The following is a 12,256-nucleotide window of genomic DNA, read 5'->3' as shown; positions in this document are numbered from 1 at the left end:
ATAAAACATTCAGAAAAGTATCAACAGCAAGCCAGTTTTATACTGGAAGAAGGAGAAGGAGGAAGAGGAGAAGGAGCAGCCACTGCCGCCATAACCAGGACAAAAGCTAAAAAAAAAATTTTATTTTAAAAAGGTTATCAATGAGTACACCTATTGTACCTAAGCTTTAATATAGGTTAACTGGTTTTTATTATGTGTATGTAGACACATAAAGTTTGGGTCAGGGCTTGGCATACTTAGTGAACCCTGCCAGTTTATTCGGTAGATCACAATTAAATCATGACTTGGTATGAATGGACAAACCCAGGCTGTAAACCATTTTTAACACACTAAGGCTGAAATCTAATATTCACTTATAACTGATCTAAATGGGGCGTATTTCTCAGACGATATTTATAGGATTGTGTTGTAAACTGCTATTCGGCTGATTGTTCCATTGTGTATTTATAGGCCATCTCATTCAATGGGCTATTCTATTCTGCACTGTAATAGCAACATAACTTCCATTATTGCTGGTTCGGTACCTTTAAACACAAGGTGCTACTCATGAATTTAAGTAAGGCTACACAATCTGGGCTTGACCATTTGTTGGCAATAAAGATGGGAAAACTGTCATCTGAAGCTCATCTGGATTTCTGCACTCCAAATGTGGTAGCCTAATGGATAAGAAGAAAATAAACTTTCTAAATGAGTTTAATGACTAAATGGAGTTTTTGCATGCTTCAGCATGAATTATTTCTGAACTATCATTTAGAAGTGCCAGTTCTGATTCTCAGGATAGCATGCTGGAAAGAAATTTGGATAATGTTCCGTAACAGAAAGAATGGAATGCTGTTTCAAAATATTTTGTAGTAGGGAAGGTAGTCAGACAAAGTGTCTCTTTCCCATTGCATAAATCAGATGACATGCTGTTTTAATCCTTTGGACACAGAATTCAATGAGATTGGAAGCAAATGGAAGAGCTGGAGAACTGAAGTGACAGTTCACCAATAAATATGCAAGTATGCTTTCCTACTATCACAGTATTTGTATTAAACCAATTTAAGATTTCCAAAGTAGTGTACAAGTTTTCAACTTCATGATAAGATGGCTAAAAATCCCCCAAAGGAAGGAAACATTTTCGGCTATTTTTTTTCCTGAACGATCATTTATTGTATTGGAAATTCAGAGCATTAAACTATTATTTCCCAGCCTTGGTAACTCCAAATGAATGGACTTCAATTCCCAGAATTCCCCAGTATCTGGGAGATGAACTCCATGCACCTGGAGTTGACCAAAATTTGAATTAAACATTTATGTAGTTAGGGAATTGTATGCCACTCAAAATCTGCTGAGCAGAGATATTTATAAGTCTTGTAAATATACTAACAGCAACTAGTACCTTAATTAACAAAAGTGTTTGGAGAATAGGAGTTGTTTTGTAAAATAGAATTCTGCTGAGGAAAAAAAATCTAATTATACATTTGACAGGAACTGTACTTCTCAGGAGTTGTTTTTGTTTTAGAACACATTTTGCAATAAAGAAGGGAAGATCTTAAAATCTTGATCCTCCGATCATTTACTTGTACTGACTAACATGGCAAAACTTATTCCTCCAATAACATCGGCATTTATTTCCCGGACGGAAAAAAACAACCTGATGCCACTTAAATTAAATTAAGTATGCGTTCGAACAGAACTCGGGAATGCAAGCATATTGTCGCCGCGCCAACACAATATACGTCTAGGTGCGTTCCCAGCCCGAGGTATCTTTAGTACTGTACTACAGTTACAATGAGTCATTATTTTCCATGAATAAATAGGCTATTAATTGGGGAGGGAGTTCGAAGCTTGCCAATGAACAGGAAGGGCCACGATATTGAAAGTCGCAATTTTTGTAGGGTACTCCTCTCCATGAGTCAAACCATTCCAGTCCTCTTTCCAACAGAACTTGGGAGATCGCCCAATTTCTGTAGGCAGCAACTCCGACAGCGCGCGAGGACCTGCCAACCACCGCCTCGCCTCGCCATTGGCTAGAAAGACTGGGCGGACATTCATCAGCTCTCGGGGCGTGGGAAGGCAAGGGGCCTGGGGAGGGGGCGGGTCGAGTGGAATGTGGAGGCGGGGCTCGGGGCACGCGCCAGGAATTACGATCCCTGAGTTCTTTCTTTTGCCGGCTCGCTGTCGAGTGAACAGCAAGGGCTGGACGGGCTCCCCTCTTGAAGCACCAGCAACTCGGCGCGTTCGCTTTCCACAAGTCCGCCTGTCTTCACCCGCCAGCGCTTCAGACAGCTCCAGTGAGTGGAAGCATTTCTCCGCCCCCTCATTCCTTTTTCCCCCCTCCCTGCACACACACGCGCGCACAGATTCCTCTCTGCGGGCGCCTTGCCTAGAACTGCCGGGCACTTGCAGCGGCGAAGCGAAGTTTTCCTCCCCTCCCCTTAAATTTTTCCGCTGAGAGTTGGGGAGGGATTAAAAAAAAAAGCAGCGTTCTGGGGAAAGTGTTTTTCTTTCCATGAGCACGTGAGGACAGTTTATTTAGGCACGGGAGGTGGCGGGGAGAGCAGGGAGCGCTTGGGAAATGCAGATTGCGTGGCAGGAAAGCGGGGGGTAGGGGGAGGAAAAGGCCGGACGTTGCTCACCAAAAGGCTGGAAAGCGTGGAGGGAATAAGCATAAGTACCTAGGTGTGAATCACTTGCTGGGTCTCTGAACTTTCTCATATGTCGAGATCCAGGATGTCACAGCATCTCGTTTTGTGTCAGTAATACCGCGTGGCAGGCAGATATTCAGCTGATGCAATTTCTCCTGTCAGCTAACATTTCCGCCAGGGAAATACCCCTGAATCTGGGCTCTTATGTGGCTGATACAAAAGAAAATCGGAAATCCCACCTCAGGAAAGGCTGGCTAGCTTAGGATCCCATGCAAAAATTCCTTTGATTGCACTTTCTATTCTGCTGCACTACTTAAGAATCTTACTCTATGAAAGGATTCCAGGATTCCGTTGCAAGGTACTTGTTCTAAAGTTCAAAGGAGAAGTGAAATTTATGAGGCGGGCATGCCAGTCCAGATGAAGGGCATAAGATGGAAGGAATGTTAGCGACTCACCACCACCCCTTGTTTACTTATGCTTTGCCTGTTCTATACTACAGCTGAGATAAAGGACAGCTTGGGGTGATTTTGTCCTGCTTTCAGGGTTGAGTTGGTTCAAGCTGGTTGCAGGGTATATTTATAGTTAAAACTTCATAACAGTATGTGTTGTTTACACAAAGAAATTCATTGGCTTGCCTGACTCAAAACAAAAGCTGTGATGTCTCATCTAAGAATGAAATAAAATACCAGGGCATTTCACTTCAATGGTAAGTGTGAGTTGGAGGAAAGAGATCAGAAATATTCTAAAGAAAGTTCAAAATTGCCTGTCAAACTTATTTTATCCTGAAAGGTCATTTGAACTATTTTTAACTAGCAGTAAGTGATTGCATACATTGCTAAGAAGTATATCTGATCTGGGGAAAGCGTCTGGCTTTCTCTGGAATCTCTGTTCCCAGAGCAAGAACAGGATGCAGATAAATCCTTTTCCTTATTAGAACTGGCTTTGCTGGAGGACGTAAATTCTCTTTATTCTCCCTCTGAGGTACTAGGTCAATTGGGAAGCATAAGACCAGCCCAAACCTGTTATTTTTCTTTAAGTGCAACATACATACTTCAAATAAGAAAGAAATCAGTGAACACAGATAGTATCCTTTTTCAGGGTCAGACAGGGAATTCCAATAAACTGGTCTAGGTCTGTTTTACAACAACCAAAGTTGATTAAGCATGAGAAAGAAATGGATCATGGCTATACATTGGACATCTTGCATTCTTCCTGTAACAAAAGTACGTAATCTTTGTTTACCATCACAGCCTGTAACTTTGGTGCTTGCACTACTTGGAGGATCACACTTCCTGCAGCTAGAACATCGTTCATTTTAAAAAATCTTTGTGGCCTAGTTCATGCATGGTTTATAAAAGTGACTGGCTTCACATAGCACACTGTTTCAAAACTAGCTAAACAAGAAGTACAGTGCTTTCAATATATATAGATATTCCTTATTCAGAAAGAATTGAACAAATAGTGCAGTGCCTTCAGCATGCACATAACCTATATGTGCATGTCTTTGTATATGTATCTCTTTTTAATATATACTTCAAGTAGTGTAGTGATTACAAGTCACATTATTTACATAATGTTAGCCAATCATACTGAGTGGCATTTCAAGTCATACGGCAAGACAATGCTCCTTTGTTGAGGACTGCATTACTTATGTTGGGATTGCTTGGTCCGAACAAGAAACAGTAAAATCTGAAATCTGTGTTAAGTTTGCTGTAAATCACCAAACTGACTAGCCAGTGCAGTTTTCTTGAACACCTTGTTCAAGACAGTTCTCTCTATTCCAGAGTGCAGGCCTGAGATTGATTTAAATTGGTGTGTGGGTGGGTGCTTTTGTGTTTATGTGTATGGGGGAATATCTTAACAGTAATCTAGCAGAATGATATATAGAGACCATCTTTTCTTAAGCTGTCAGAACAGAAAATACAGATCTTATGTAATTTCCCTACTGAGGATGTTTGGTATGACTGATTCCTCTTTTATGGTAGGGTTTTACATAGTGTATATTCTGGGTTTTTGTCTCCCATTTATACTGACAGCCCAGTGTAGTACAAAACATACATATTACTTCTTAACATGAAGAAGAAGAATGTAACATTGGAATGTAACATCAGAGAGGTGTTGCATTCCCTTTCATTGGATATGTTTATGTTAGATAGGGGACAGCTTTTTGGTGTTTTATTTTGGCTTCTGGCACTGAGAAAAGAATTGGCCTGTTTGGCGGCCTAAATAGACGATTGCATGTTCAATATAGTTTAATATAATTACTGGCCTCAAGACAGTCCTTTTCAAATATATTCCATTGGCCACTGTTCTACTAGGAATATGTTGCATTTATTTATTTGTTTTGCTCTTCTGAAAGAATAACCACATTAAACCATTATAGCAGAGCCTATTCTGTGTAAATGTGCAAAAACAAAGAAAGTACACATTTGGGTCTAGGAGCATTTTGTTCTCAAAAAATCATAAACCTTTAGGGTCATCTTGTTTGCTTTATGTTATAATGTAGCTTCTTAAAATTAAAAAAATGCTTAATTCAGAATGTGACGAGTTCCTTGATTTTGTTGGGATTTACCAAAAGCATTTCTTGAATAGCTCATGCACTTGGAATCTTTATTTAAGCTCAAATTATCATACTTAATATATTATTACAAATTTTATTTCTCACAAAATAAAATTATGAGATTGATAGATATACAAACATTTATTTTGCTTTATGAAAAGCCAAATCCATGCTATAAAATAGCCTTTATTGATACATGGTTTGGTTGTTCAGTTGACTGGTTAAAAACATGATTTCAGTGGGATTTCTAACTCTCTAGTTATTGTTTTTTTGCCCCTTGTATACTGACAGATGGGGGTTATACTTAGCCCAGTGAACCAAATTAATGAGCAGAACCTACAGTAATTTACTGTTGATGTTGCACTTTATGTCCACACACAAAGATGGTGCAAAACTAATTGCTTAAAGTGAATGTTTATACAGTATTTGCTTTTCCTTGATGGCCTTTCAACCTAATATTACATGCTAGAGCTGGAGGGGGTAGAATCTGTGGATTGGTAAGAAATCAGGATATGAAATTTGATGTTGATAATGTCTGCGGTTCTTTTTTAAATTTACAAACCACCAACAGTAGTAATTTCACTATTAAGTTGTTTGATAATTTTGATACAGATAACTAAGGATGCTATTTTTTTTTACCATGTTTTCCTGAAAATAAGATCTAACCGGAAAATAAGCCCTAATGTGTCTTTTGGATCAAAAATTAATATAACACCTGGTCTTATTTTGGAGGAAACATGGTAATAAATAATCTTTATTTTTCACTGGGATAGTTGGAATTAGTATTTCAAATCAATCCATCTCCTGTTTTGTATTATACTTTAAATCTTTAGAAAAGATTGTGATGTTGAACAGGTAGTTTTTTAAATATTCTTGCTTTGACAGCAGTACCTGCCCTGTCTCACAGTGATGGATCTCTTTTCCCATTGAGAATTATTTCACTTCTCTCTTATATATGCTCTCTCTTCTTCTAGAGTTTTCTATGGTTCTAGAGCAGTCTACTATCGGTTATATAAATGACTAGATTTAGAAGCCCCTTTGGATATAGGAAACAAAATATTTTTGGATATTGGTTATTGTTTTAAATGCATTTATATTGAACCATAAAATAACTACATTTTAGTTAATTTTTTAGGCTCATTGGAGAATAAAGCCATAGAGAGGCTGTTGTCAGATATAGATGATTTAAGGCTCTCTCTGTATACTGCTGCTTCTCTGCAAACAGTAGGTGGTGCAGTCAGTGCCTGAGGCAGTGTTGGCTAGGTGGTAGATCTTATCTAGAAGGGTAGATTTAGGGCATCCGGTAATAATTCTGCTCAAAGCAACATCTTCTTTCCCAGCATGTGCTGTTTTATAGCAGACTAGGCAAGGTATATTTGCTTGCTGAGTAGTAAAGAGCCAGAGATGTTGTCTTAAGGATCCTTAGAGCTCATTAATTTCCTGAGGATGTTGTTTTTGTCCACTGACCTTCAGTTTAGTGCTGGTATAATGCTGCTTTTATTTTAGGGCTTTATCTAAATATTTAGGGCTGTAGCAATGCTCCAATAACATCCCTTTCCATATAATATGCAGCTTCCTAGCAGCCTGCTTATTGTGATGATGGACGGTGCATACCTGAGTTTTTGCTGGATTTGGTTTTAACTGGTTATCACAGTCCTATTGATCCAGCTCTGTCAGTGTTTCAGTTAAATATTGTTCAATCTCCTCAAATGTTTGTCCCTGTACAGCCATTTTTTTCTTTTTTGATAAAAAGCTATTATTTAAAAGGTACAACTTTATTAAAGGATGATTACATTTTTCTCTTGATAAATTATAGTATAGTGCTCTATTTTTAGAATCAGGTTGCAAAATTTGGACAAGTTGGAAGAAGCTACCATGATGTAAGACAAGGTAGTTTCCGTAACTGTCTTTGCTGAGTTTGTACTAGGTTGTACGTCCTAATGGATTATATTCCATCTTATCCATTTCTCCTAAAAAGCACAGAGACAGAGGAAAGGATATGGACTTCACATAAATAATAATAACTACATACAGGTAGTTCTGAACCGAGCATTGCAGTCGTAAGTTATGCCAATCATAAATCACCATATACAGTTTTTTGTTTGATATATGTTGAATATAAGAACTCTGATTTCAAAAAATCTGGAAGGCTTGAAATACAGATTGAATGATATGACCTTTAAACTTTTCTAATGTTACTCTACAAAATTTTTATGCTACTTACTTACATTTGAATGTAAGATAGTTCTTGATAGAATTCTAAAATAATTCTTTGCTGAATCATATCATTTTGCTTATGTCATCTACTACTAATTTTTCTGATGCATTGGACTTTGTCACAGAGCATTTTCACTGTATTGGCTTTTGAGAATTTCCTTGGGTTCTTTTATGTAACAAGCTTGTGTATAAATAAGCTTATATTTAGATGTGTTTAAATTCTCTATATATTGTATATAATTAGAATATAAATGTAATCACTTTTGGGTTGCATTTATTTAAAATTAAGATAAGTTGAAATTTAAGCATATTTTGAAAAGCAAGTTTTTAATTTAAATTTAATTAAATTTCCAAAGCATCAGATCTGTGTACTTTTATATGGCAAAGAATATAGTTAGTTTAAATATATTACTTAATACTTCAGTAATATTTATTATTAAAGTAATAATTATGTAATACAGTTTTGTTGAATTGAAATTGCATTATTATATTCATGAAAAATGGCAGTCATTGTGTAACTAGGGGAAACAATCATATGTAGAGACTCTATGCCAGGGGTAGGCAACCCAAAACACTCAAAGAGCCACTTGGACCCGTTTCCCACCGAAAACAAAACACCGGGAGCCGCAAAACACTTTTGATATCTAAAATGAAGATAACATTGCATATATCTTTTTTACCTTTATTATAGGTGTGTGTGTGTGTGTGTGTATACATATACACACAGGTAAAAAAGGATATATGCAGTGTTACCTTCATTTTAGATGTCAAAAGGGTCTCTCTCTCTCTCTGTCTCTCTCTCTCTCCCTCCCTTTCTCTCTATCTGCCCTTGGTCTGCCAGTCCTCTTCCCCCACTCTCTTTCTTTCTCTCTCTCTCTTTCCTCTCTCTCTCTCTTTCTCCCCCCCCCTCTCCCTCTCTCCTATCTGCTGCTCACCTGGCAAGCTGGCTTCAAGCTGTTCTCCAACAAGCTCAGGGGTAGGCAACCCTGGCTCTTTTATGATTCATGGACTTCAACTCCCAGAATTCCTGAGTCAGCGTAGCTGGGCTAGCTAGCTCTCTCCTGCCCTTCCTGCTTCCTGCTTCCTGCAGAGATGCAGCAAAGGGAGGAGCTCCGCCCAATAAGCTTTTCAGCTCCTCGGAGAACATTGTGAGTGCACTCTCTTTTACACACACACACACACACACACACACACACACACACACACACACAGAGAGAGAGAGAGAGAGACAGACAGACAGACAGAGAAACAGGGAAGCGCAGTTGCCTGCTTCTGTCTCTGTCTCTCTCTGCAAATGGCAGAGGAGGCTGGGAGGCACAGGGGAAGGTTCAAAGAGCCGCATGCGGCTCCAGAGCCGCAGGTTGCCGACCTGTGCTCTATGCCATCTAAGACCACAAACTTGGTATCTTTATTTGGATTACAGTAATGCATGAGAATCCTCTAGGAAAGAGAAAGAAACTTCAGACAAAGAAATAATGTTTCAAGTTTTTTTTATTAGTAATAATTAATACGTGGTAAGTGATCCTTAACATGTTTTGAAACACAGAATTGAGATCTGCAGCTCACTGATTCAATGGAGATTGCTATGATTAACTTTTGCAGAACACACACCCTGATTACTTCACTGTAGTACAACTCCTTTTCCATCAAACTGATCCTGTGTAAGATCTTGTATTCAAATCAATGTCTCCTAGTCCTAATACAGTTGGCACCTTCCACCTGTATCTGGCACCAGAAGACTGGAGGAGAAGAAGAAGACCAGCTGAAGAAGTAGTCCGTTTTTCAGAATGTGTTCTTGTCCCTGTGCTTGACTTAATTTCAACCTTTCAAGTTCCTTATGATGCATTTATTTTGCAGTTAGCCTCTGACATTAAAAAAGCAGACATCTAATCCATCCCTGCACATTTAATCTGTAATCATTATTTCAAGATAATATAAATTATCCTTGGAAGTAAAAGAAACATTTATTTATAACTTAGGCAACTAAAGCCAGAGAGTTCCATTTTCAAGGTGCATGCTTTACTTTAAATAGCACTTAATGTATCACTAACAGAGCATGAAGTATTTTCTTTGAAAATATAAAAGCAATCACTTGAATGTTCCTATACAAAGTTAGGACAGCATGGAAATAAAGTTGAAGTTCCACTCATTTTTAACTGTTCTGTGCAGATACAATTATACGGCTATGAATTTTAAAACGTGTATCTTATGAAATACATTGGGAACTTGATCAGAGATTTTCAAGCTGATCACATCATGCCTGCGTCAAATGACCTTCTGCTAAACCAAGCATATGTTGCAACTTTCTCCACTGACTGAAATAACCATGGAACAGGGCAAGCCTGTCTGGGGCCAAAAGAAGCTTGTGGTGTTGCATTCAGCACACACATGCATAGAGAAAATAATATATTTGAAATCTTCCTGTTATGTGGCACTAAACATTTCCTGAACCACATGTTATAGGAATAAAGGATGCTATACCTCCAAAAATGGCTGAAAAATAATGCTTATTTTGAACATCCTGTTTTTTAAAAAAGATAGTAATAAATTAAAAAAATTATTGGGCTCCAGCACAAGTCTGAAAGCTCAGAAGACTAAACCTCTGGTCCTAGTGATGGACTCAGATTGGATCCTGTAACATTATCCTGGGACACATATATTAGCCTTCATTCGATAGCAATAGCTATTAAATAAGGGAACGAGCATATGTTATATTATTTTTTGTTTGTTTCCTACATTTATTATTTTACAATAATATTTTACAAATAACATATCCAATACACTTTCCCCCTCCTATTTTCCCTCCAACAAGAACCATGTGAGGTAAGTTGGGCTGAGAGAGAGGGGCTGGCTCAAGGTCACCCAGCTGGTTTTAATAAGACTTGAATTCACAGTCTCTTGCTTTTAAGCTTGGGCGCCTTAGTCACTAGATCAAACTGGTTATTATGATAAGTTATTATTTCTTCATGTTGGAATACAGTTGATTAATAACACGTCTTCTGATATTAAGCTGACATGGGTGCATTTGAGGGAAATAAATATTTTACTTGAATCAGTAAATGTAAGATAACCTTAAAGTCCTTGACTTATGACCTCTGTGGAACTTGGAATTTCAGTCTTAAGTTATTGCAGTTGTAAGTCAAGGTACCACATGACAAAGTCGATTTTATGACCATTTTTATGACAGTTGTTAATGACTATGTGAGCCACATGGTTAAGTGGCTCACATAGTCATTAAATAAATCCAAAATACTCTAAGGATTTTTTTGCTATTTTCAACCAGAAAACAGCCAAAATGTTGCAAATTGTGGTCAACCTGTGGCAGGACACTGCAACAGGTTGTAAATGTGAGCCCATTATCAAATACCCAAAATGCAATCACATGAGTACACAGTTGTATTCACATGAGTACACAGTTGTAACTTCAAGGACAGGTCACAAGTAACATTTTTCTAGCCCATAGTAACATTATCTGTATTGGCGTTTGTGGCACCTTGTTCCTTAATAAGATGACCACAAATTCTTCCTTGGCACATTTGAGTTCTTACCTAGATTTTCATGGTTTTTGAATCACATGTGGTCAGAAGAAATGCTGTATGCAAATCCAGCATATTTTCAATGATCACCATTCCCACAAATCAATTTAAAATCTTGTTTTCTTAGTTATACAGTACTGAGATTCTATAATTGTCAATGATAAAAAAAAAACCTAAGGTACTGTAAATAAAACAAAGTTGCTGATCACAAAAAAATTGCAGTAATGCTAATCCATGGGAAAAAAGAAGAATTAAGACACTGGTTGATATCTTACCTAATTACCATGCAGATAAATCATCAGCTTATCCATGTAAGGTTTCTGGATAAGTGCAGATACAAGCGGTATGATGAAAATGCAATAAAAGCATGATTAGTTCCTTAAATTGGAATGGACAGAAGTGATCTGTCACTGACTTTATTATTTACTGCAGTGTCAATAAACAATATCCTGGATCCTGGAACACAGGGGAACTACCAGAGGACTGGAAAAGAGCTGATGTAGTTCCCATCCTCAAAAAAGGGAAAAAAATTGATCCAGGAAATTACAGACCTATCAGCCTGACCTCAATACCTGGGAAGATCCTGGAAAAGATAATCAAACAACGAATCAACGAACACCTAGAGGCAACCAAAGTCATTACTAAAAGCCAACATGGGTTTGTCAAAAATAGATCATGCCAGACAAATCTTATTGCATTCTTTGACCAAGTGACAAAATTAGTGGATCAGAGGAATGCTGTGGACATAATTTACTTGGACTTCAGTAAGGCATTTGATAAAGTAGATCACAACCTACTACTTGACAAGATAGAAAAATGTGGGGTAGACAGAACCACCACCAGATGGATCCGTAGCTGGCTGACCGGCCGTACTCAGCGAGTGGTCCTCAATGGAACTGCATCTATATGGAGGGAAGTGTGTAGTGGGGTGCCCCAGGGCTCTGTTCTGGGCCCAGTACTCTTCAACATCTTCATCAACGATTTGGATGAAGGGATAGATGGGGAACTCATCAAATTTGCAGATGACACCAAGCTGGCAGGAATAGCCAACACTCCAGAAGACAGGCTTCAGATACAGAAGGATCTGGACAGACTTGAACACTGGGCACGAACTAACAAAATGAAATTCAATGGTGAAAAAAGCAAGGTTCTACATTTAGGCAAGAAAAACCAAATGCACAAGTACAGCATAGGTGGCACCATGCTCAATAGTAGTAACTGTGAGAGGGACCTCGGAGTCCTAGTAGACAATCACCTAAATATGAGCCAGCAGTGTGCTGCAGCTGCCAAAAAGGCCAACACAGTGCTAGGCT

At 38.2% G+C, this 12,256-nt stretch overlaps 1 protein-coding gene across 2 annotated transcripts in view; it reads left to right on the top strand.

Annotated features, from left to right (window-relative positions):
• Window positions 1-2,124: 2,124 nt before the first annotated feature.
• SLC7A2 (solute carrier family 7 member 2) overlaps window positions 2,125-12,256 on the top strand; it is a 49,170-nt gene continuing 39,038 nt past the window's right edge. For both annotated transcript variants that reach the window (XM_039349394.1, XM_039349391.1), the window contains exon 1: window positions 2,125-2,276. The gene's annotated coding sequence lies outside the window, so the exon portion shown is untranslated. The remainder of the gene's footprint in view (window positions 2,277-12,256) is intronic.

This window comes from Crotalus tigris, unplaced genomic scaffold (genome assembly GCF_016545835.1).
Source record: "Crotalus tigris isolate CLP2741 ecotype Arizona unplaced genomic scaffold, ASM1654583v1 scf7180000018268.1906537, whole genome shotgun sequence".
NCBI lineage: Eukaryota > Metazoa > Chordata > Lepidosauria > Squamata > Viperidae > Crotalus > Crotalus tigris.
This window is presented reverse-complemented; position numbering and strand designations above follow the sequence as displayed.